Genomic DNA, 27,325 nt, shown 5'->3' with positions numbered 1-27,325 from the left:
CTCCGTCTCATAGCAAAGTCCGCAGTTCATTATTTATTGCCCTGAAGATTACCTTCGGTATTTTACAGTACGTATTTTGAAAAATATATAATAGCTTGGGTAGTGTGATCATTTTTAACATAGCAGCTCTTCCAAGTAATGTCAGGGGGGAACGCCGCCACCTAGTCACTCCGCCGTGTAGGTCCTCTAAAACGCGCTGAATGTTATGGGTGAGGAAGTCTGTCACGTTTTCTGAAATGAAGTCCTAGATATTTAAAGCCCTCTTCAGCTATGAGGAGTCACACTGGTACGGACCGCATGTCAATGCGGTCCCCTATAGTGCATATGGTTGACTTCCCCCTGTTAATCTTGTACCCCGCCTGTTTGCCATATTCTTCGACTATGTGGAAAATGATCGGTAGTGTCTTATCAGGGATGATTATATACAATGGGATGTCTGCGTAGAGCGAGATTCGTTCATCAATCAACTGTCCCAGGCATGCTAGAGGTTCCAGAACAAGCGCGAAAAGCAAGAGGGGCAGTGGGCAGCCCTGCCTAGTCCCCCGCTGGATGGGAAACTCGGCTGATTTTACACCATTTACTCTTACTCTAGCCCTGGGATTTGTGTACAAGATATCGACCCACGTCTGGAAGTTGTGTCCAAAGCCCAATTTTGCAAGAACCAGTCGCATAAAAGGCCAATGTACCGTATCAAATGCCTTTTCGTTGTCGTGACAGAAGCAGATGGGGGACCTCACTCCCTTTGGCCTAGTCTAGCCAGTTTGCCAGCCTGCGGAGGTTGAGGCGTGTGGCTCGCTTGGGCATAAAGCCCGACTGGTCTTTGTGCACTAATGATGTGATGACCGTCAATAATCGTGTGGCCAGTATGGAGGCCAGTACCTTGGTTTCGACATTAAATAGCAAAATTGGGCGATAGAAGCCACAATTTTCTGTGGGCTTGCCTGGTTTTTGTATGACCACCACAATGGCCTTAGGAACAACAGTGGGTTTTCCGTCTTGGAACACACATCCTCGGACTCAACGATGAGATACCGTGGAACCAGTTCCCTTCATGAGTCTGAAATGTGACATAATGTTTTTTGGGGACTTAGGGATACAGCCACTGATACGTCCCATTGTTACTACCCTCTCTCCCATTGTGGGTTTGTGGTACCTGTGGATTACCAACCAACGGCGGGACATTATGGGTATATGTATATTTTTCCTGGTCCAAAAAATTCTTTCACAAACCGTAACAATCATGGATTTATTTTTAATATCACTTGGGCGGGGCTATGTTGCACACCGCACTGGGCATTTTACATCAAGAATAGGGGACCATCCTGTCCCTAGGTCAGGTTTCCTGCCCATGTTATGAGTAACTGTTACATTACTGGCCATACCAGAGGGTGGTTATAACCAGCAGGTCCGCATGTTATGGCTATACATTTAGCGTTTTTTTTATAACCACCACATTTGTGGACACCTTTACTTTTTATCCCTGGTAGCTCTATACACCAGTATGACAAGTCTCAGAATCCCCCTTCCGCCCCCCCCCCCAAATTTGGGTTACGTCGAGCAAAATCAGACACTTATTTCTTTTAGACCCGCACTCGCAACTACGGTGCGCGGTTATAGCGGCGTGGCATATATTTTTCTAAATATGTTTATTTAGTAAAGGGCATTATCACCTAGAACATGGCTGTTTATAGTTAGCACTTCCGGTTCATCCTAGGTAGAATTAGCGAAAAAACGCTATGACTCACGCACCCGCGTGCAGATGTTGTCATCATCGTTTCGTGTGAACACCAAAAACTCCAAGCAAGCTACCAGTTTTTTAATCCTCACTCAATATGGGCACACTCTTGACTGATACTCATTTTTTCAAATGATTGTATCTTTGCTCGTTTACACGATCGCCTCTCCACTTCCGTTTCCGGTTCAACAGAGCCAGAATCAGCGTGAACCTCGCCCGCTCAGGCAGCCATACACAGGTGCTGCCGGTTTTTCGCGCGGTCGGGATTGAGGCGGCAACTCCAATTAGCAACCATATTTAAGTCCAACCCTGAATACGACTCATTTATTCAGCGGAGCCGTTCGGGGAGGTTGCACAAGGCAGGGCACTGTCCCAGGAATTGTAAGTATGGCATAGCCGACAGGAACCACATGTTTACTAGGATATCTCCATGAACTACCTCGCTGGTAACTACCAATCTGGTAAAAATGTATTTCCTTTTTTAGATAGCCTATCAGGCACTCCCTCCACCCGTTCAGAGGCTCATGGTGAATAATCCTACAAACTTCAAGTAGGTTTTTCATTTTGTCCAACCACCATCATAGCGCTATAATATGTGCCTAGAAATTATATGGGCTCATCTACTGAAGTCCATTTTCAATAGAGTGTGTGCTTTATGTTTTGTTATAGTCCTTTTTCCTTCACACCAGGACACTTCATTGCACTAAAACTAATGGTAATGAAATCTTATATCACTATTTTTTACAGGTCACCAATGCTCACAAGGGATACAGTATATAGCTTGCAAAGTACGTTCTCCTTTTTCCCTAATGTTTTTTACAGGTTTAAATGACTACAAAGACTGATTGAGGCTTTATAACTTCATGCAGCTAATTTCCCTGCTTATATGATTTTTCTTACACCATACATTTGTGACTATCCAACACATCACTGTGAGTATAGGAAGGGATCCTTAAGTTACCTTCTAAGTCTCGTGTTTGTAACGTTTTCTTTCTATGCTTTCGTGCAATTTCGTCCTATAGCCTACCCCTGAGGACTGCCTTGTATGCCTCCCAAAGGGTGGCCTCCGAGCATACGGAACTCTTTGTTATCATGGAAAAAAAAAATTTGGTCTCAATGGCGATGGCATTTGTTACTGTTTTGTCACGTAGCCCCCAGGCATTTAGCCTCCAGTCCAATTTTGGTCTATGTTACCTACCCTTAACTTCAATGGTGAGTTATCCGAGATACTTCTTGCTAGATATTCTGTTTTCTTAATGGCTTGAATCTCCCCTGCAGGAGCAAAAAGGTAGTCAATTCGGGAAAAGGTCTTGGGTGCCCCTGAAAAATAAGAGTAGCTACGGTCAAGTGGGAGGTGTCGGCGCCAAAGGTCGGTCAGTCCTAACGATCTCACAAATTGCGCCAGTGGAGTAGGTGCCTGAGTGCCAGTTGCTGCATGAGATCTATCTAAGTGTGGGTTAATCACATCATTGAAGTTGCCCCCTATTATGTGAGTTGAGGAGTCTGAGTCCAACAGTATCTTAGCTACTCCCTGTAACGTCTGGAGCTGCAGTCGTGGCAGGGCATAGATACTGGCCAGGGTAATCTCCCTCCACCCCCACGAACCCCGAACCGCTGCGTATGTGCCCCCAGGGTCAACCCAGGTCTTAACTACTTGGAAGGGTTGTCTTTTTTTAATGGGAACGGCCACTGCACGGGCTCCAGGGAAAAATCCAGCATGTGCCAGTGTAACGTAGGCCCCTCTCCCAATAAATGCACATCAGGTACCTCGGAGATGAGTTTCTTGTCAGAGGACAACTATTCACTAGGCCCCTCTTAATCTTACTAACCAATCCGTTGACATTCCACGTCAACACAGTATATAGTGTGTCGTGCATTACATTTGTGGTTCATGTGATTCGTATGAGGAGTGTTTCCTAACCTGCCAACCGCTATCCTGTTGCTTCGGACTCTGCATTCTAAGACATCCTGTTGTTGTCAATAACGAAAACCCTTTAAGTCGAAAAACTCCAAACTCCCCTCCTTCCCCCTCCTTGATCCCCCCCACCCCACATCCTCTTAACACCCTACGTCTAACCCTTTAACTGTCAACATAACAACAAGCGTATATGTCCACTGAGGAGTCTGTCAAACCCTCCCTTTACCACCCCCCTATTCCTAAAGAATAACCAAAACAACAAAGGATATTATCCTAATCCGGGAGAGTGGTTCACACAGTCTCTCCCGGGTGCGAACAAGTCTAGGAGGGGGCCACCTTGCAGTCGCTGTACTGCCGGCATGCTCTTCCCTCACGCCCATAGTTCAGGTTTCTTCACCACTTTTATTTAGTTGCAGTTGACGTTCGGTAGCCATTTACGGGGCTGTCTCCCCAGATCCTTCTGCATTGTGGATGGCCTTAAGAAAGGGGTGGTCGCCATTGGTCTCCTCCAGGGGCTCCTAATCGGAGTGGTCAGCATGAGTACTGTCCCCTTGGGTCGAGTCTTTGTTGGTGGCCCGGGCCTGCCCTGCCTCCTCCTCCATGGGTTACCCTCTTCTCCGGTATGGAGTCCCAGGCTGCGTGGTCCCCGGGTGCTTCGAATTTCTTGTGATGAGTCGCTTCTTCGTTCTTGTTCTCTGCAGTCTAGGCTCCCATCGTGGCAGCGAGTCCCTAGGACGCGTTGTGTTGTTACCTATCTCCGGTCTAGGCCTCGGGCATTCTTCAATCCACGCCCAGGCATTTTCAGGTGTTTGAAAATACTGGGTCGAATCTTGAAAGATAACCTTGAGCTTGGCCGGGAAAGGAAGCCTATATTAAATGCGCAGGGCCTGGAGTTTGACTTTTACGGAGTCGAAGGACCTTCGCATCTTCTGCACCTCTCTAGAGTAGTCGGGGAAGATCATGGCTCTAGTGTTGGCCACTTTGAGCTCTCCCATTGTCCGCGATTCTCTTAAGATTACGTCTCTATCTTTATAGTTCAGGAATCGCGTGATCAGGGGGCGCAGAGGGGCCCCAGGCAGGGGTCTCATAGCTGGCATCTTATGCGCTTGTTCAATGAGAAAACAAGTGGAAAACTTAGCGCCTGAAAGGGCTTCTCTCAGCCATGTCATCAGAAAGGCAATTGGGTCAGTGTTCTCCTGTCCTTCTGGTATCCCAATAAAGCAGAGATTATTTCTCCGAGCTCTGTTCTCCGTATCGTCGACCTTCCACATCACCACTCTCATGTTGACTTGGAGCTCCTTGATGTCTCCTTGGGATTTATGTGTCGTGTCCTCCACTTCTGATATGCGAGCCTCTGTTTGAGTGACGCGGTCCGCGATGTTGCATACGTCTTGTCCAAGAAGGGACACCTTTGTTCGTATCTCGCCCATTTTACATTCAGTGGCCTCGCTCGTGGCATGGAGTGCCTGGAGGATGGCTGCATTATCTGGTGCACTTGCATTCTCCCCCTCTGATTCTGTTTGCGCAGGAAGCACCATAGTGTACTTGTCCATTTTTCCTTGTTTTTGCGTCTTGGGTTCTTTATCTTTGGCCAGTGTCAGGTGTAACAGTTGCTTGCTGCCGTCTGCACTTCCAGAAGCCAAGAGTACTAGTGGGAAGATTACAATCTCGTTTCTGGGAGACTGTTATGTTAAGCAGTGTGTAAGAGGAAGGCTCATCGCTCCCCCCACGCGCGTGGCGTTAATTGAAGGGCTGCTAGCATAAGTCCTCTTTCCTTACTATGTTACGTAGATGTCTCTCTGGCGGCTATTTCAGCATTCAGTGGTACCTCCTAGTGTGTGTTACTCCTTTTCCAGCAGGACCCCTCTCAAGTGCGTACCGGCCCAGTGATGCCTTCACTGGGCCCCTTCTGCGTTTCTCTTCAAATGTTCCGGCCCCGTGCTACCTCGCAGGACTAGTCAGCACTGGAAGCCCAGTCCCGTTTATGATCCAGCGGTATCTCGGCCCTAACCTCAGTATATTTTTGACATATTGTAACTACCTTATTTTATGTGCACAGTCCAATTTCTGACAGCCTGTAATATCGCTTTGATTCTGGTTTACCGACTCTCTTCTCCAGATGGAGTGCCACAATAAAATAAGTGGTAGGTGAACTATATCCGTCATCAAGGGAACGCCGATTTCCTCCTGACAATTATAGTTCGAGCAGCTACTCGGGAGTGCTACAGCCTTTTATAAAAGCCATCTTCTATACGTTGTAATGTTTCAGTGGCTACCATGCCCCAGACCCATAAAAGACAATGGAATTTGCTCTGGCGTGATGTATTTTCTTGATTTCAGGTATGGGCCTGGACCCCAGTTTTAAAATAAAGTTGAAGATTGCCATTATAATACTTTCGATTCACAGGTCCGTATTGGCAATCATATTTTTCCAAGTTTGTTTTAAATAAAAAAATAAATGCCCAAATAGAAGAAAGTATCCACCACCTCTAGCCTTCGATTGTTTATGAAAAAGGGCGGTAATATTTTCGGGTGACCTCCGGGGACTAATACATAGGTTTTGGCTTCTTTAACTCTGAGGTCCAAGATTTCCATAAAGGTCTTATCTACCCTGATCAAAATTTGCAACACTTTCCCGTATCTAGCAATAAGAACAGAGTTGTTGGCATATAAATGTATTGGAAGGGGAGTAGAATGAATGTGCGGGACGTCAGGGGTAGAACCAATCAAGGCCATCTCTACCCCGTTTGTATAAATTAACAACAGGAATGGGGCGAGGACTCACCCTTGTCTGACACCCCTCATGATCCAAACGCTCTAGTACATTCCCCATTCCTTCTATACCGGACACAAGTAAATGCTTGTGGTCTCGTCCATTCCCTTGATTCCATATTGGACCATAGTTTAGTATGAACAACACAATCAAAAGCTGCTGAAAGCTCCATGAAAGCCATGTATATTTGGCCCTTCTTAGCCGGTGTATATTTATCGATGATCAAGTTCAGATTTAAACATTGATCTACAGCCCCGTTCCCTTTTTTAAAACCATATTGTGAAGCTGTTAGAATGCCCCGTTCCTTTACCCACTCCTCCAGCCTGTTTAGCAATAAACGCCCCATTAATTTTGCTGTACCATCTAACAGGGATATAGGCCTATAATCGTTGGACAGGGCCTTATCCCCTTTCTTGTATATCAGGATAATGATTGTTTTCCCAAGAGTTTGGTGGGCCCGTCTCACCAATGATATTCACTATATTTGTTAATAACGGCGCTGATAATTCTTGGTATACTAGAAAAAAAGTCTATGGGTACCCCATCTGGCCCAGCGAACTTATCCATGCTGCACTGTGCCAGACCACACCCTCTCTGCTAGATCAGCTAGAAGCAGCTATCTGCGTAGTATTAAGGGCAATCTCCCCTGTATCTGAGGCCCCAAAGATTTTCTTAAAGTGCACCACCCAAACGTCTTCTGCTACATATAAATCTAAAGACTGGTCACTCTGATTTTTAAAGAGAGGGGCATTTACCACTTTCCAAAAATCCCTACTGTTATTTCTGACTGCTGCTGATCTCAGACTCTCCCATGCTTCCTCCTTCAGCGTTCTCACTCAGGCATTTCAAGCCTTCTCATCCTGTAATTGCAAGTCCTTCACTAAAGACTCGTTCTGGGACGCTGCCTAAGGGCTGCATGGAGGCTTTTCAAGGACTTCGAGCAGTCAGAATCAAAAATCAGGCTCTTGACTGCTGGTTCTTAGGGCAGGCCTTGACAGCCTTAATTGTATTTTAGCCGAGGAGTTCCTCCAAAGCGCTCATAGCTTCTGGCGGGTCGGGGTTAGGCTCCAAACATGTCAAGATCTCAGTCTGTTTATGGGCCAAAATCAATAGGAAAAATGTTTCCTTGTTAACCTTTCCCCATTTCAAAATAAAACCATTTCTCCTAGTGATCAGTGGTTTTGGTACTTTAGTCTCTTTGAGTCGCTTAGATTGGGCATTCCAGGCTAACACACAGTAGAGGGCAGCATGGTCACTAAAGCTAAGCGGTCTAACCTGTACTTGTGAAATTTGTTTGAGTAAAACTTCAGACACCAGAATATACTCAATTGTAGAGCAATTTTTAGGGTATCAAATGTTTTTGTTAATTGCCCTGTATGTATTAATTATGATTAAATTCCTAATTGTAAATAACCTGTTTAATGCATTACCATGTTCGTTGTGAACAAAATGTGACATTACCTTCCCCTGACCTTCAACTAGCCCACACACCGGACTGGCTAGATTTTGACAATTATGAACATTGAGATTACCTGCCCATAAAATGTGTAAACAACACCTTTATTCTGAAAGAGTGACAACCTAATTATTAGACCGCCTCTCGCTCGGCCTACCCTAGCGGGGTCGCTGGGGTTTGAAAGACCGATAGCCGTCTAAGAAAATAAGGCCTGTTTCCCACGTGTCCTGAAAATACAACTTGTCATAGTTTCCCACTATCTTTATCCAGTCACGATTGCTCAATTCGGCTTTATGCCTGCGACATTACAAGTAATGAAATGTTATCTCTGCAAGCCCTTCCCCCACCTTCTTGCTTCTTTGTGGCCCGAGGTTCAGAGTAGGCAATTTCTTGGCACCTCCCAGAATCGATGACCAGACAATTGACCACAAACCCTCAGGCGAAGCAAACCGATTATTGATCCTTATTTCAAATCTAGTTGGTTCTATCGCCCGTGAAAAAGGGATCGGAGAGATCAAGGAAGTGTATTGACCCTCACCTAAGGCTAGGGCCATCTTATTCGTGGGTCTATTACATTTTTCTTTTTTTAAACAGGGGTGCTGCAAAAATTTGGGAATAGGAAGAGGCTGTATTTGGTAGTATTCCCATCAGATTCCCCACCAATCTGTAATCATTAAGATTAATTACAATACAGTCACCTCCCAGCAATTTTGGAGTAGGAACCATCATAGAATTGCTAAGTAGATAATCCTTCTTGACAGATCTGGACAGCCAATGTAGGGCTTTTGCCATAAGCTGTTCTGACGACTCAACCTGATCCACTTTCATCTCGGGAACACTTGCCTGAATTAGAACATAGAAGCATGCAGCTGGGGGTAAATCAAGAGTGTGCTTCCTTACACTCTCCTCACTCCTCTGGAGCCACCTTTCCCCCTCTTCCCCCTTCTTCTGCTCCGCCCCTTTTTGACTTCCAAGATCATTGGTTGTCTTCCCACTGTTGTTCCCCCTTCTGCTAGCTGGACCCTCTCTCTGCTAGCTGGACCCTCTCCCTTTGGGGGTGAGACTGGGGATGAGAATCCAAGTGGATTTTACTGAATACAAGTGTCTTGTATTGGGTGGATGTCCAGTAGTGCAGCCCCCATCCCAACCTTCTCCTTCTAAGCTTCTTCCTACTCTCTGTGGGTGCTCTATCCTGTTTGGTGGTATTCCATTGGCTGCCCTACTGTCAGGTCACACTGACACTGGCATTGGTATTGGTACCGACCCTAAAGAGCACGTAGTGTGGTGTATCTCCTGCTCACCCTGGCCCCTGTTTGACCTTCCTATCTGTGATCCCCCCCCCCCCTCTTGTACTTTAGGCTGTTTGGCTTTTATAAGGAAATTTTAACTTTCTTCAATCTTGTTAATAAGGGTTGTAATAATAATGAAAAGACGCTTTCCATTCTTTGACATAAATCATTAACCGTTATAGTGTCTCTTAGAACAGATTATCTATTTGCTGCGGTCTGTGCCTTTAGTCCCCTTGGCGCAGCTTTGTTCTTTGGACCAGTCCTTTTTTTTTTTTTTTACCGGAGGTTCACATGGGGGGGTAATATCCTCATTGTCACCAGGTGTTAAATGGGGCCCGCTTGACCCTATTTGTGATCTCTCAACTTCTGTTACCATTAGGGGCTTTGACTGTTCTATCAAATGGACAGCTGCACAGGTATGGCTCAGGATCTTACCTCTTCCAGAGATAGTTGACGCTATGTTAACTCAATTACCTTTGTTAACACGCTGGCAGCCCTGGTCAGGAATGAGTCTAAGAGTGCCAATTGTGGCATCACTGTGGTCTGCGTATTTGGCTTTTCTTTTGCCCATAATCTTCTCAGGTTCCAGGTCAAGATTCCACTATACTTGAGACCCCCCGACTTGGAAGGGTGGCCCCCCCCGGCCTCCTACGGGCGATGACGGACATGAAGGGCCCACCCTTGGCCCTGTCTTCATCCTGATGTAGCGTGGGTGCATCCCACGCTGCGGACTCGCGAGGTGGGCGGGAGTTGCAACAGAGGGTGCTGGATATTGAAGTCCATCTGCTATTCCGGCCTCCCGACGTGACTTCTCCTGGGGCTCAGGCTCCAATAGTGGCTCCTAATCCATAGGAGGATCCTATTCAAGATCCTCCTATTGGTGTTCAGAGCGTTTAAGTCCACTGGACACAAATACATCACTTCCTGTTTCAGCCACTACAAGACCCAGAGGGTGCTGAGATCGTCCAATGCTATTCTTTTGAAACTCACACCCTTTAGAGTTCTAACCCAGGGCAGAAAGTCCTTCATGGTACTGGGCACTAAAGTCTGGAACCAACTCCCAAGCTCTCTCAGATTCATGGACAATGAAGCCATATTTAAAAAGTCTGAAAACCTGCCTTTTCCTGGTCCCAGATTCTCGCTGTTACTCCTTAATCTAGCCCTTCTATCTGACCTCCTGCTTTCTCTTCCAGTACCTTCACTTATTTGCATATTTGGGATCTAAGCTTAATGCCAGGTTGCTCATTTGCACGTGACAGTGCGCTCTATCAGTTCACTATTCCTATTTTTTCATTCATTCATTAGCGAGACTAGTAATACCAAAATAGGATCCCATGGTGCACAAGACCTGGTTGTTTAACAAGTAATGCGCCTTAGTCTCAGTATGCTCTATCTTAGCTAGTGCCAAGACACCCAATTGTGTAATCTTCCACTCTACAAGTTTCCTTAACATAACATAACATGACTCTCACTGATGAGAATCGTGAAGATCAGACTGTGACTCAGGCTGCTTGTGATACTTTTCAAATGGATGTGGTCTAGCTGTTCAGGGAATGGGGACAGCAGTGAAGAAGGGCAAGAATGATTGTTTATAGTTGCTTGCTATTTGCAGTGGCACTTTGAGGAAAGAAAAACTAATGTGATTGTAAGGAAATACCTCATTTTGCATGATCATCCCCAAAGTTTTAGACTGATGCTGCTGGCTTTCGAATATGAGAATTCACAGAGGCCTGCTAACCAGACCTCAGTGCCAGTGTTTTAACCTCTTACAAAGTGTATGTTGAATTAACTACCCCCAATTGGCATAAGTTGTCTTACGTGTAAGTCCGAAGTATATGGTACTAAGGGTACCTAGGGCATGTTAGAGTGTCGACCAGGCTGCAGCACTGAATGAGCCACCCTGTGTGTGACCAAGTAAAAATGGCTCCCAGCCTGTCACTGCAGCCTGGAAGGGCAGTTTTACTTTGCCATTTAAACCAATGATAAAAGCCCCTACTCCCCATAGCAATATATATGTCTCCCCAAAGGAAGGCCTATGGAGACCTGAGGCAGTGTGTATTATTAATTAGGACATATACTTAGTTTGTGTCCTGACAGCAAAAACTCCCAAATTGTCTTTTTTGCTGTGGAAACGTTAGTAGCCCCATTAGCTAATACAGAGTTGCCTTCTGACCACTCAACCCAGCAAACGTTTGACAGGGACTACTAAAATGGGTACTGTAGGAAGGTGGAGTATTATGAAGTGAAGCTGGTTGGGCTTCACTTTGCAATTCTCTCACAATACCCCAAAGATGGTCCTTGGATTCACAATAATAAATCCCTAGCTGAGTCCTGCTAGAGTAGAAAAGTGCAAGGTAGGCTTTACTAGAGAAACATGTGTTAAGCATTTCAGAATTCCAACATGGACGATCGGTAATTGACACAACTTGAAAGAAATCCAACACCAATTAATTTTAAAAAGTAGAGTTTTCCATAAATTCAGACACAAAGGCAAAGTCAACTGGATAAGTATAACTGAAGTTATGAATTTTAGAAGCAAAAATAAATCAGTCCAAATCAATACTGCAAATGTTTAGCATTGCGATCAATGAGAAAAATCACTAGTGACAATTGATCACTTTGCCGGTCAAGTTGCGTGTAACCCAAGGAGCGTTTAAGGTGATGTGGGTCCCACGACCAAGCAACGACAGTCAGTTTGATTTTACCTGGCTCGAGAAGCCCTAGTGATGAATTGTCTTTGGCTGTGCTTGGTGCTGAAGCGGAACCCCCAGGGAAGCTGTTTTTACCGTTTACACAGTGCTGGTGATGCAACAGGTGTAAAAAGTCAACAACGGGGCCACTGCTGTGGTCGGCTGAAGGTGCTGCGGAATTCCCTCGAGTTGCAGCATCAAGTTAAGGTGGTGGTTGCCGAACAGCCCACAAACAAAACTTGGCAGCGGTAAGCTCAGCATAAGTTATTTCGACATCTGGAGGTCCGAGGGGAAATGGTAGCCGCCTGAAACTTGCTGGAGGTAAGGGGCTGCATTTCCCCCATTTTTCTGACTCTTGGGAGCATTTACACCTCTGGCAGGGGGTCAGATTTCTGTCTTGGGAGGAGCAGCTGCAGGCTAACAGCTAGAGCACAGAAAAAGGTGGGGCAACCTCTAAGGCAGCCGCTGGGTCATGTCACGACGACTATGACATTGGAATCATGTCAGGGGTGATGAAGCACGTTGTTTGATACCAAACATGACATATTTTGGTGGTACCCTAATGGAGCTGCCAACCTCAGGGGTGCCAGACCGTTTTTATCTATGGATCGCTGATCACTTATAGTAGTCTTTAAAAAAAAAAAAAGGCGACTATTGGTACATATAAGCTTGCCTCACCTTTAATATAATGCATCCTACCTTGTGGGCTCAGAAGGCTTTCCTTAGCAGTGACTGGCATATATTAAAAATAGTACATTGACCTTGCCGTACATGGTGAGGGAAAAGTCGAGCTCGATCGGTGTGCACCGCTCCTGCAGTATGCAAGGGCAAGACTGCTGTCACCTGTTTACTTGGGTCACTCAGGGTGGCACCACAGTGGTTTCGGCCATGGTGACGACTTTAACTCCCTTGCCGTGGGTATCACTGTTGCATTTACCTTGCCAATTGGCGTTACCAATTCACACATATCCGTTTTAGGAAGAGAGCACTGGCAGTGGGGCCTGGTTAGCAGGCTTCAGTGTACTGTCAGAAGCTAAAACCAGCTTCTAGTAGCCTAAATGGGGACAAAAAGTGTGGGGGGACACCTACAACAGGCTGTTTTCTTACAGGTACCTTGAGGTATTAGATTAATTGTGGCATTCAACCTGACTTGATCCCTAGTTGAATTTAATGTCATTGTTATGGAAAAACAACTTTTAGAAAAGTTGCCACTCTGTAGCCCAGTTTGTCCAGTGGCATCACATGGTCCCTGGCCACCAGACAGCATTCTGCCCTTCTGAGGAGTCGTGTGAGAAAGGACCGAAGAAGAACTGTCCTGATGACCACTCGACCTAGCAAAAGAGGCTGCACCTGCCGCACCTTAGGCTAGCGAAGACTATGCCAGTGGCTACTGGCTCCAGAGAAAGTCGCTCCTGGTCCCCGGACCAAAGAAGTGATTCCAAGGGTCAGTGGGCTGATCCTCTGGAATCCGCACCAGGGCCATCAAAGCTGAAGAAGCCCTATCTCGAAGTTTTGTAGCAACATTCCTGGAATCATCGCTGACGGCTGCTGGACTCCCCGAGAGACTGATCCACGATGCCAAAATTTGTACCAGAGTCTGCTGTACCCGGCAGTGTTATCAGAGTCCGAGTCGGTCAACCTCGAGGGACACACGCCTCCACCAAAGGATACCGCTGGACACCTGGTGCACAGAGACCGACACCACAGCAGCAACTGGCCTTCTGCTGGCTTGAAGAGGACTTCAAGGGACTCCGACTAATGTGCCTAAAGTTGCCCCACCTCATTTGTGAACTTAGGAATAACCACAAGGACACCCTCGTCAACTGCACAGCACACAGAGTATCCTCAGAATACGGCATCCCCACTATCAACTCCATTGAAGCCTACTGCGGTTTTGATTTCAAGTGTGGAACTGGACTTGAAACTGCTTTGATGATCAGGCAACTGTCCAAATGCTCCTTAGTAGCGCTCCTGGCCATCTCCCTGCTAAATTTGGTCTCCCCACCTGGGCCGGAGTAGTCGAACAAAACTCTTTAAAACTTTTCAAAGGTTTCTAAACTCTACTGTTACCAATGCTTATTTGCTCTTTGGACTAAAAAGTAGAGATTTACGTTTTACTTTAAAATCTATATGCTCATCTTGGTGTCTAAAAATGGAAGAAAATATTATCTTTTTTATTATAAATTGGTGTCGAATTTCTTTCGTGTTGTGTGACATTCTTATTTCGTTGGTTTGCTGCTTCTAAATGCTTTACACTAGTTTATTTGTTTAAGCCTTGCTGCTCAAAGCCACAGCTACCTAGTGTTGATCTAAACACAAATGAGTCTGACTGAACCCAAGACAGTTTTGGGAGTGTATTACACAGTAAGGTCGCACAACCATACCATATAATACACCACAATCCTCACAGTGACCCATACTAATTACCAGCGGCTGAGATTAATTCTAGCACTCTATTCATAATATTTTTTGGATCCATCATTTCTTTTTGTTTTTCTCACCCGTTATACGATCAGCAGTCATCCTGTATCAAACAAAAACACTTTAAATGCAAATAGTGAAAAGGAAGAATTGAGGCATATATTTTGTACTTGCATTTATTCCAGCGCTTTTAACCAAAATAATGTACATAGCAAAAAGAAGCATGGTACAGAGATAGAAGAAATATACAATACAATATATTTAAATCAGCTAGAATCTGGATTGGTTGTATTACTGAAGGAGGTGCGCTTTCAGCAGTTTTTAGCCTAAATAGTATATATATTATAGACTTTAATTTTGAAACAATTTGTTTATAACAAGTTGTATTTGTGAAGTAAGGTTTTATATATGAATAGCCCCATAGTGCAGTAAACGCAGAGTTTAAATCCTGACATTATTTTTTGAAAGCCTAAAAGAGTAGTTACCAAGACCCTAACTATAATTCATCATAACTCCCACTAAAAATCATCCGAATGACCAGATGTGAATAAGGATGAAAATTACTGAAGCCTTGCAAAAGCTGTATCCGTCGTTCTTCTGATCTGCCTTCCAGTATGCTTGTAGAGCTCTTTGTATGAATACTTGTTTAAAGAGATTTCTGCCACAGATTTCTCACCTTTTGAGTATTCCCCAGGCATCAGACTGGATCCGGAAGCTTTTCACAGTATCTCTTCATGCCGGAAGGTGGTGCTGTGCAGCTCTGCACTAATGCAGTTCCGCCACCTGAAGTAACTTGCGGAGCCTATATAGGCCAACTTCCTCACGCTGAAGTCAGTAACTTTCTTTTTGTGCTTCTAGACATGGATCCGGAGTTTCCCTCGTGCCTCTCCAAGACATTACCTCAAATATTTCTTCAGTGAGCAAGGGATGTCACCCCCAAAAACAACAGGTTTTAAGCCCTGTAGAGACTGTCGCAAATAAAAGTTTGTGACACATCTCCACCAGGTGTTCCTGTGGTGCTTGGGGTCAAGACACAGCTCCGGGACCTGCAGCGACTCCGCATCTATGAACCCAAAGGTAACTAAAGGTGAAAAATGACATCCCCACTCATGAGAATTCTTCTCACCAGGACCTATGCAAGTCACGCTCCACATCCAAGGTTTGATCCTATTACTGGAGTCGACATAGCTGCTCCAAGTCTTCAAGTTAGCGAAAGAAACACAAAAAATCAAAGCTAGGTTCCACTAACTCATACCACTGCCATTCACTCTGGCAGGCGTGTGAGTGGCACCACCCTTTTTGATCTCGGTTACGAAGATGGCTGAATGCGGAGCTGGTACTGGCACAATCCGAGTTTCCTGTGCCTTCAGGCATGCTGCATCAGATTGAAAAGTTCAGCACAGACATGCTTCGGCTCTTAGGATCCCTCTGACTTCCTCTGGTGTGCCTTCGGGCCCCACGGACCTGGAGGCCTTTCACCTGGGATTCCGCCAGGGGGTTTGCCCCTCCGGCTCCTGTCCCGAACCCGCTTCTGATGCCATGACCCACACTGGTCCTGGGCACACCGATGTGGACTGCACCAATGCCAGAGAAAGGTTTCCCGGTAGTTCTTTCAGACACCGGTCCAACCATGACTGAACTTGCGCCCAAATCTGCCCTACTTGCCACTTCCCCCACTTGAGTTGTCACAGGAGAGACAACACTGTGCATTCCCTTTTTGGGACAGATTTGGATAATGGCTGTGACCCAAGTGATGAGTTCACTCAATCCTACCAGGATGACAATTGGTATGAGGACTTACAGGAGGCTAGTGGCCATGATGCCTCCCTGGAGACAGATCTCTTTTCTCCCCAAGGACCACTCTCAGAGGAATCTGCTTCCTACGTCATGGTGATGTGTAGGGCCATCAAAATTCTTGGCTCCCCACCTTGGAGGGTTAGAAGAATGTCTTTGTTGTCCTTCTGTGGGGGCACAAATTATAGAGCTCCTTCTTCCTTTCAATAAGTCTCCGACAAATACCTTTTGGGGGGCTTGAGCCACGCTGTGCTCTGGCCCACTGGCTAATTGCCAATTTTCAAGTGCCATCCCCATGCTCCAGGCGACCCAGTGCTTCTTCGACAGCATCCCTCACCAGAAAAGCCTAGTGGTGCAAGCTTCTTCCAGCTGCTCTAATCCAAACACATTTCCTACCACTCCCCCTGATAGGGAGTATAAGTGAGTGGAAGCATTTGGCAAACTTGTCTTTTCCTCTAACAGATTGGCCCTCCTCTCTGTTAACAACATTTATTTGTTGGGACACTACTCTTGCATCCTGTGGGAATCGGTTTCACAAGTACTCCCTGGTGTGCCTAAAGTCCTTTGCCCTGTGCTCTCTCGGGCGATTCAAGATGGTTGTGATGTAGCTAAGTTCACGGTTCACATTGGCTTAGATACCACTGATTCCATCTGGCTGGCCATAGACACCAATATTGCTATTCGCCACCATGCATAGCTGCGACCGACTGGGTTCTCTGGCGATGTCCAGTGCTCTGTGATGGACATTCTCTTTGATGGGACTTGCCCGTTCGGGGACAGAGTTGATTCAGCTCTCGAGTGTTTTAAGGAGAGGAGGGTTACTGCTCTCTCTCAGGGCCTTTCTGCCCCACCTCAACAAACTCAACAGATCCATCGCTCCTTTTGCAGCTTTGGCTGATGTTTCCCTTATTGTCAGCCTATCCAGCCCCCACAGGCAACCCAGCAGTTTTGCTGCAGAGGCCGTAGTGCCCACCACCCCTGTAGCCAAGATCAGCATGTCACCCAGTATGCTGCCACCCCCTCCCTGCGGCCCCACCTACCAAACCTCTTTAATGTACTCTTTCTGGGGAACAGCCACCCAGAGGGATGCAGAATCCTCTTATTCTCTCCGGATTTACAGGCAATTACATCAGACAAGTGAATTCTACAGATTGTTCGCAGGGGGTACGCCTTGCCCTTCCTTTCTTTCCCACCGCACCTTCCTCCGTCCCCCCAGCAACTGATGGAGGATCATCTCTGCATTTTGAGACAGGAAATACAAGCTTTTTTGTCGAAAGGCTCTGCCAAGAGGGTGCCAGAGGAAGATATGCTTGTTATTTTCACTATTTTCTGGTTCCCAAGAAGAACGGAGGTCTTCGGTCTATTCTAGACCTACCCCCTTTCAATGCCTTCTTGTGGAAGGAAAAAATCAAGATGCTCACCCTGGCACAGGCCAGGTCTGCCCTGGAGATTAGTGGTAGCATTGGACCTGCAGGACGCCTATTTTCATATATCCATCCTGCCGTCAAATCGGCTATACCTGCTGTTTGTGGTGGGTCAGGCGCATTTCCAGTTTGCTGTGCTACCCTTTGGTCTCATCAGCGCCCCTCAGGTGTTCACGAAAGTGATGGTGGTGGTGGCGGGGTATCAGTCTTTCCGTACCTTGACGACTGTCTATTGAAGCTGGGCTCCCCCAGGCAGATGTCAACCACCTTCAGACTGCGGCTACCATCTTATCATCTTTTGGGTTCACTATCAAAGTGCCAAAGCCACACCTGATTAGTTTTCAGGCACTTCCTTTCATCTGAGTCATTCTGGTCACAGTTTAGTTTCGTGCATTTCCCCGGGGAAAGAGGGTCCAGGACATTCATTCAATGATCCCGATCTATCCGCCTCAGTCCTGAATTCCAGTTCGGTAGAATCTGAGCTTGTTGGGACTGATGGTCTCCTGCATCCTACTGGTCAAACATACTAGGTGGCATATTCAGGCACTGCAGTGTGATCTGAAGTCCCAGTGTGCCCAAAATCAAGAGAACCTCTCTGACTACGTTCAGATTTCAGAGGAGACTGCAGAAGATCTGCAGTGGTCTTTGCTGGACCGCGATTGGGTCAGAAGACTGAACTCTCTCTCTTCCCCACCCAGAACTGACAGTGGTTAATGTTAATGTTAACTGGATTTATAGAGCGCACTGTTAACCTGAGGTGTCCTGGCGCCATCTCCCTGATCTGGACTTGGTGGGTTCCTATTGCTGTCATCTAATTGCTGAAGAGCCAGGTTTTGAAGGCTTTTCTGAAGGACAGCAAGTTTGGAGCAGTACGGATCTCTAAAGGATGTTCATTTCAGGCTGCAATAGTGCCTGTGAAGAAACGTCTGCCCCCCCAGTTCATTTTTTTAAACCTAGGCACTAACCAGGATTTGGAATTGGCAGATCTAAGTGTCCTATTGGGAATATACCACCTAAACTTATGAGTGAAGTGGAAAGGTCCCAGGTTGTGTAGTGCTTTGTAGGCGATGCACAGTGCTTCAAATGTTATCCTGCTTATCACTGGCAATCAGTGCAACTTTTGAATAACAGTTCTCACCGATGAAAATTTGGGTATACGCGAGAGAACTCTGGCGGCAGCATTTTTGCAGTACCTGCAGTTTTGTTTAGATGTTGTTGCTGTAAATTCTGGTATAGACTGTTGCAGTAGTCTAGCCTGGCCATAACTAAGGCAGAGTTTAGCATTTGTGGGGAATTTGGAGGAATAAAAGCTAAGATCCTTTTAATATTTCTGAGAATAAAGAAAGTGGATGATGCTAACGTGTTCCCCTGACTACAAAAGGAGAGCTTGTTATCTATAATTACTCCCAGATTTTTAGCTTTATCAATCGGCTTGGGTAAGCAGGTCAACTCTTCCGGCCACCAACTCTGGGACCAAAAAGAGGGATAATTTCAGAACAGTACCACCTTCATTTTATTGGAGTTCAGTTTTAAATAATTACTGCTCATCCACGTGCTGACTGCTGTCATACAGTTATGAAATGTTTTCCAGTGGTACTCGGCTGATTAGTAACTGCCACTACAATCTCAGCATCATCAGCGTTTGACGTTAGGGCAAAACTGAAAGATTTCATTATCGGTGACAGGGCTGCTAAATAGACAATACAAAGTGTGGGCCTAATGGAGGACTCCTGAGAAACTCAGTACGGAAGAAAAAAAGGTTGCAACTTAAAAGGGTCTAAGGCGACAAATTGCAACCTATCTACATTAACGGATCTCAAAAGGTTGAGAGCTGGTCCCTGCACTCCTATGGCCGCTGACCCGATCCTCCAAGCTGGTATGGTGGACGGCATTGAAGGCCGCCGACAGGTCTAACAGAATAAGGGGCGGCCTTGCCTCCATTATCAAGTGCTTAACTGATTTCCTCCACAGAATTAATCAAAGCTGATTCTGTGCTATGGCCACCTCTAAAGCCGTGTTGCTTATCATCCAGCCAACTATGCTCATTGATGTACTCTGAGATTTGAATGTTCATGGCCCTTTCTAAAAGTTTTTTGCGGGCAATGTAAGACGGGAAATTGGCCGGAAATTATTTGTATCGTTGGGGTCAATATTGGGTTTCTTTAGGATAGATAAAATTAAGGTGACTTTCTACAACTTGCTAAAGCTGCCAGAACTGAGGACTGAATTTAAAATGTTGGTCAGGTTATCGGCAACAACGCCCTGTGCCAATTTTAAGACTGTCACTGGGCATGGGTCAAAAGGTGACCCCGATTTAGCCTTGGGAATAAGGTCCACCAGTTGTCGAACATCAAAGTTGGCAAATTCAGAGAAACAAGGCCCTTCTTGTTCAGTCAGATGTTTCCGGCCCGCTTGAGTGGCAGCCCCCTTCTGCAAGGTCCTAGGTTGATAAACTTAATTAAATTATTTTCCACTTTGCTCAGGAAATGTTTAGCAATTTTATCACACAGTTGCTGTGCTCATACAAAATCTAGTGTGTGTGGAGATGTAAGGAGCAAGTATTAAACAGTTCATTAGATGAATTTTTGGCACTCTCAATTTTCTGAGTGAAATATTTTGTCTTTTCATTGACTACCAGGGCTTTGTGTTTATTAAGACAAGATTTATACTTTTCCTTCTCCCGGTATCGTAAGCTGATCTCCAGAGACAAATTAGTTTATACATTTTCAATGTATCCGAATACCAGGGGGCAGAGGCGCGACCATGCCTTACTTTGATGATAGATTCCGGGACTACTAAGGAAGCTGTTGCCTCCAACCAATTAGTAAAATTACTGGCATTCCTATCCACATCATCAGAATAAACCGGTTGAGAGATTGTAAGGAGATGTTAAAATTGCTGCTGGTTGATTTTATTCCAGCCGCGCACTGCCCTTGTATTATGCATGATCCTTGGCACAGTGGTGCCACCAACATAGTAATCTTAAACAGCACAGCTGAATGATCGGACCATGTGAGTGGCAAAATGTCCTAGGCCAAGAGATGGGGGTTACTTGAAAAGATCCGGTTGAGCGTGTGGCCCACAGAATGTGTAGGACCTTTCACTAATTGTGGTAGGCCTATGCTATTCATGATGTCTATATGACGTTCCGACTCTGTGTCTGAATTTGCTTCTAAAACGGAAGTTGAAATCGCCCAGCATAGTCATGTTGGATGAGGCTAAACCGTCTTCCAGCAGACTACTGACCTTATCAATAAAAGATGCTCTAGTGACTTGAATTCTCACTGCTAACGCACTTTTCCCCCTCCTGAGGCGGAAGCCGGGAGGTCTCTTGCCTTTCCACTTTATTTTAGCTATTTTAGCTGTTTTTAAAAATCGAATTGTGTATTTTTCACTGTGGCTACATCTGAGCAGTATTTGATGTGCTGTGTCCCCCTGCGCTCAGCAGCGCTTCAGATCCCTTTCACCCCCTCCCCTCTTGCTCCGGTCCTGCTCTCGGCCGAGTGTTGACGCCGAGAGCAGAGCACCGGTTTTGGCGGCCATCTTGGGTCGGGTTGTGGTTCGTGACGCGATTGGCAGCGTCATCAAAACGGGCAGGGATGTCTCCGCGCGGCGGACACGTGCAGCGGACGCGCCGGATCTGTGCCGGAGTCGTGCCAGAGTCCTGCCCGTCTGCGCCCGTCCGCGTCACGGCAGCGACCGGCGCGGCGGCAGACTCTGGCCATAGGCTTACCTACTCCGCAACGGATTTATTATCCTATAACTTGAATATTACGTCCTGTCGGCCTGTCTTTCCAGGCCGTTACAAAGGTAAATGTCGCTGTCTTGGTTGTGGATGGTACCGTAACATCTACCGGGTTTCTGAGGGACCCCACTTACTCCCCGTAAATAATTTTAAGTGTTTACTGTTAAATACCCGTTCTTTGCATAGACACGCTCTGGACATTTTTGAGCTATTGACCGTTGAGAAACCACTTTGTCTAATGCTTACAGAAACCTGGCTCAATGAGTCTTCTAACCCTGTTATTGCGGCAGCCATTCCTCCCGACTATATAGTCTATAGACAGGATAGGGCACTGGGTAAAGGTGGGGGTGTGGCTCTTGCAGTTCAAAGATCCTTTGCTTGTGCAATCATTCCTTCCTCACCGATCTCTGGCTGCGAATCCCTCGCCTTCTCTATTACACTTTCCCCACACCAATCATTCTCAGGGTTCCTAGTTTATAGACCTCCTGGTCTGCGTGGTTCCTTCTTCGATGAGCTTCAATCAGCTATTTCCACTCTATGCCTGAAGGTGGAACACTGCATAATGCTTGGGGATTTTAACATTCACATGGATGTCGAGTCGGACAGTGAAGCTATTAAAATCACGGACATCACTGCTCCCCTTGGTCTAACTCCCTACATCTTTAGTGCAACTCATGATAAGGGTCACACTCTTGACCAAGTGTTCTCCACCATTCCCCTCATTATGTCCCGTCCCACTCCTGTTTTGTGGTCTGACCACTCCCTGCTCAGCTTTCTAATTCAAGGTAGAAGCAAAATCTCTTGTACTAACTCTGACCAACTGAGGCACCCCAGTAGACCCTTTCATAAAATTACTCAGGAGAGCCTTGTTCAAGCGTATCAAGAACATCCTTGTATCCTATCCGGCCATCTCGAAAGAGACCTTGAAACTTTTCAGAAATGGCTTACGGATAGGCTTGATGATCTTGCTCCTCTTTCTACGCCTCGCTCATCCATTAAGCGTAGCTCGGCTCCTTGGTTCTCTAAATCACGGACTCTTGCTAGGCGAAACTGTAAGTTAGCCGAAAGACTCTGGCGGAAACAGTACGATCAGGAAGCTAAGTCCGCTTACAAAGCATCTATCAAATCTTATCATGCGGCTATCCTAGAGGCCAAAAAGAATTATTTCGCCAACAGAATTGAAGCTGCGTCAAACTCGTGTAAAGAAATTTTTTCCATTGTCAAAGAGTTTGTTTCTCCTAAATCGAGTTCAGTCCAGCATAAGTTCTCTGAACCTTGGGTAAAGGAGCTGGCCATCTTTTTTAATATGAAAATCAAACTCATCCAAGAATCCTTTCCTCCAGCTGTCCCCAATGTACCTATGATTGATTCAAATCTGTTGTCTTTTCCATCTGATACGTGCCCCACTCTATCGGAGTTCCCACCTTTATCGGAATCTACTTCTTTGGATCTCCTACTCAGAATTAAATCAGGCTCTCCGCTTGACCCCTGTCCGGCGAGTTTTCTAGCTAGGAATGCCAAGATTCTTAATTCCCTGATCTACCCTGTCTTGAATTCATCCCTGTCCAGTGGCATGGTTCCGCCAGCATGGAAGAAGGCAATGGTTGTTCCCCTTCTAAAAAAACCAGGCCTTGATCCAGAGATACACGCGAACTATAGGCCCATATCTCTCCTGCCCAGTCTGGCTAAGATCGTCGAGAAGCACGTCCACTCTGTGCTTTCTTCCTTCTTGGAAGATCAGGGGTTACTCCACTCTACCCAATCTGGCTTCCGCTCCAATTTGAGCACCGAGACCGCTCTTTTGGAAGTAAACGAAGCCATTAAGGAAGTTCTCGACGCAGGGGGAAGAGCTATGCTGGTGATATTGGATCTGTCGGCGGCCTTCGACACCGTCCCGCATGAGGCCCTCTTGAGAAGACTTCACGAGATTGGTCTCCGTGGAACGGTGTTGAGCTGGTTGAGATCTTACCTAACGGGTCGTCGACAAGTGGTCTGGGCCCCGCCGTACTCCGCAGAGGTGCCGCCTATGGATGTTGGAGTCCCACAAGGGTCGGTGCTGAGCCCGACCCTTTTTAACATCTTCATGACTCCACTGGCGGTACTTGCGGAGTCCATGGGTGCCCAGATCATATCATACGCTGACGACACCCAGCTTCTGTTCACCTGCAAGAAGGGCATGGAGTTTGACGGGGAGAGCATCCGTGGTTGCCTGGGGGCTGTTTTCGATTGGTTTCAGCGAAGCAGCCTCAAATGCAACCCTGATAAATCTGAGGTGCTTTTCTTCGGCTGTCAAGCAGATCCACCGTGGCAGGAATGGTGGCCGGTGTGTATGTCACCCCCTTCCTCTTCCTCTGTGGTTGCAAAAAACTTGGGGATCAAAATCGACAACACCCTTTCGCTGAAAACACAGATCACAGGTCTCTCCAGCACCTGTTTTGGTCTGTTAAAAATGCTGCGAAAATTTCTTCCTCTGCTCCCTTTAGTCCACAGGAAGCTGACGGTACAGGCTTTGATTTGCTCCAGGATTGATTACTCAAATGTCCTCTACCTGGGTTTACCGGACTACCTCCTGCACCAACTTCAGGTAGTTCAAAACTCCGCAGCAAGGGCGATCTTTGGCCTACCTCGACAAGCTCGGGCTTCAGAGCTGCTTTCTTCCCTTCATTGGCTCCCAGTTAAGAAGCGGATTACTTTCAAGGCTCTCACTTTAGCCCACAAGGCACTCCATTTGGTTGGGGCCTCGTACATTCAGAAACGGCTTCTTTTCTATAAACCCACCAGATCTCTCCGATCTGAATGTCTTGGCCTGGCAACGGTTCCTCCCATTAGAAGGGTCAGGATAGGTGGTCGTTCCTTTACACTTCTTGCCCCAAAACTATGGAACTCCTTGCCTGTGGATCTGCGCCGTACTCCTAATCTGCTTGCCTTTAGAAAGGCCCTGAAAACTTGGCTTTACAAGCAGTAACTTGTTATGTTTGTGTTTTCTTCCATCTTCTTTCTCAGTTTGGGGTCAGAAAGCGCCGGGACACTCCCTGGAGTAGCCGTGCGCTATATAAGCAACCCCAATAACATAACATAACATAGTGCTCGTCGCTCAATATAATAGGATTTCTTTACTGATGCATTGCTTCTGGGTTGGGGCCGCCATCTGGGATAGGTTGAAATCAGTGGCCTCTGGTGGAGAGCCCAGCTCCACTTCAGCCTTCGGGAGCTGAGCGTCATTCACTTGGCGTTGAAGGCCTCCCTTCCGTCCATCAAGGTGGTATAGGTGCTCATGGACAACACCACCGCCATTTGGTACTGCAACAACCAGGGCGGGTGGGGTCACGGACCTTATACCAGGAGGCCTTGTGCCACTGAAAATGCCTGGACCGCTAAAGACTTTTCCAGGTGGTGATCTACCTTGCAGGATCATTGAATGCTAGGGTGGACGAACTCAGCCATCAGCACCTAGTGGGTCACGAAAAGGCAGTTACACCCGAAGGTGGCGCAAGGGCTCTTCTGCAAATGTGGAGAACCTTGACTTGATCTAATAGCCACCGCAGAGAAGTTGCAATGTCAGCACTTCGACATATTTGAGTTTCCAAGGCATCTCTTGCTCTGAGACACATTCCTCCTGGAGCTCAGGACTCCTATATTCCTTTCTGCAGATAGTGCTCCTGCCCTGAGTTCCCAAGAAGATCAGGGCAGACCGGGCCCAAGTCATTCTAGTGGCTCCAGATTGGGCACAGAGTATGGTATCCAGAACTTCTGGGCTTGAGCAGCAGTCTTCCGATCAAGCTGCCCTTACAAAGGGATCTGCTGGTGCAGCAGGGCAGGGTTCTGTATTGTGGCCTTTGCAATCTCCACCTTCATGCATGGAGTTTAAGCAGTGATAGCTCAACACTTTTGACCTTTTTCTGGAGGTGGTTGATGTTACCTGAACAGCTAGGCGTGCCTCAACAAAAACTGTATACACCTGTTGTTGAGACAAATTTGTGGGTTGGTTGTGTACATGCCAGATTGAGCTCCAGTAGGCCAAATTATCTGATGATCTCTTATCTTTTCGGTCTCTTGCCTGCCAAGGCTTTGGACTTAGTTAAGGATTATCTTTTGGTCCCTTTGACCATCGTAAGGTTGTCATATCAGCCCTCGTTGTTTAAGTAACTGGCTGTGATGCAATTTATTTTAAAGGGCTGCAACAAATGTTCCCCCTTTGTAATGCCCCAAACGGACCGTAATCTGGTCCTGACTTATCTGATGTGCACTCTGTTTGAGCCACTTCACAGCTGTCCTTTACGGCTCCTTACTATTAAGACTGTGTATCTCTTTGCCATCACCTCGACAGCGCATGTTAGTGAGTTTGAGGCTCCTCAGGCTCCTGAAAAGTCTCCAGTAGCTCCGCCCAGGTATCTCACTCTATCATCTGTCCTAGCCAAGCAAATGTGTTCCCCTTCAGGCAGGGCCCATTTAACTGTATCCCTGTTCCATAGTGTCACAGACTGGACCCTCTGACTCTGCCACCCCATTGCCACACCACACTTGGCTACTACCAGTGCCAGCTGCAAAAACTTCCAGCACTTCGCCTCCCTCCGACATTTCTTAATTGTACTCAGGTGACATTGTTTGGGCGTCTCTTCCACCGCAAAACAATCACTCCAGTCTCTCCTTCACAGTCGCCCAAAACGTACTCATCATTGGGCACATCCATGCCATATATAGAAAGGAGGTGCCTGCCGCCCACATCTTGGGCAGTCTGCTGACCTGCCAGCGTCCATTTTACTCAGTGTGATAGGCATCAAAAAAGTGCGGTGTAAGTGTGTCAGCTTAAACCTGGAATTACAAGACACCTGTTTAGTAAGCGCATAGGCTTCCTTTCATTCCTTCTCCATCTTGTGGCCCTCTAGATTATCCTGCCTAGCCTGCCTGGCAGGAAAGCTCCCATGAATTCTATTCCCTTTGAGTGTCCCATAAAAAAGAGACACTGAGCGCCTAGCATCACCAGTCACTACAACAGTTAAGGCGTATCTGACTGTCGGGGAACCTCAGGAAATCCCGTCCAAATCTTCCGGATTGTACTGGCAATTTCAGTATACTGGAGGAACTAGTCAGTCCCTCTGTACAAGCTTTCTCAAAAGTAATGAATCTCTCATCTGTATACAGATCCCCTCTCGCAACCCCATGCTCTACAGCAAACCACCGACATAGCATCGCTGATATGTTTGAATGATACCAATTACCAACTCTCTTGTGAATGGAGGCCTTTTCAGGACCCTGCTAATTACTCTCTCCCATATTTCTGCCGTATGCCTCACCAGGTAGGGCAAGTGGCCTGGCATCCTTGATCCCCTTCATCAGCAACTCCAACAAAGGCGTGGTCTGCAGGTTCCCTTCAGCAACCTCTTCTCCCAGTTATCCTCCAGTGTGACCCATTGCGGTGCATGCTGTAACTTAGTTGCATAATAACACAGCTCAAGGTCAGGCAGACCCATGCACCCCTCTTCAAGATCTAGCATAAGTATCGCCAGTGCCTCTCCTTCTTTTCCCTACCAACACTAGGGAGACCAACAAGCTATGTAATGATTTGAACGAGGTGCATGCGATCGTGTGCAGCGAGTTTTGCACAATATACAGACACCGTGGAAGGAAAACCATCTTCGCTCCAGTGAACCTACCCACCACTGAGAGTTGCTATGGATTTCAGAACACAACAGATCGCCAACCCCTCCACTATCTTCCCCATGTAATGACGGTGTTCACCTCTTTGGAGCTTCACTGCAACGAATTCCATGGCCAGTGCGGAGAAAAGTGGGAACAAGGGGCAACCTTGGTGGGTGTTCATCACCACCCTGTCCGCCAACACCTGCTCACAATAAAATACACGTGCCCGAGGTGCACTGTAAAGAAGCTTTACCCAACCACAGTAGCCCGGACTAAAACCCTTTCACTGCAGGACCTGAAGCATGTATGTCCAGTCAAGCGTATTAAATGCTTTTGCGATGTCCACGGACACCAAAACTAACTTCTCGTGGCCTCCCTGACAGCATGCAGCACATGAGCCAATCTGCGCAGATTCATAGTCGTGCTTAGGCCTGGTATGA

At 46.7% G+C, this 27,325-nt stretch overlaps 1 protein-coding gene across 17 annotated transcripts in view; it reads left to right on the top strand.

Moving 5' to 3' along the window:
- LOC146796177 (uncharacterized) overlaps positions 1 to 27,325 on the top strand; it is a 1,057,178-nt gene that overhangs the window by 97,507 nt on the left and 932,346 nt on the right. The window lies entirely within an intron of this gene.

The sequence above is a fragment of the Triturus cristatus genome, chromosome 10 (assembly GCF_964204655.1).
Source record: "Triturus cristatus chromosome 10, aTriCri1.1, whole genome shotgun sequence".
NCBI lineage: Eukaryota > Metazoa > Chordata > Amphibia > Caudata > Salamandridae > Triturus > Triturus cristatus.
This window is presented reverse-complemented; position numbering and strand designations above follow the sequence as displayed.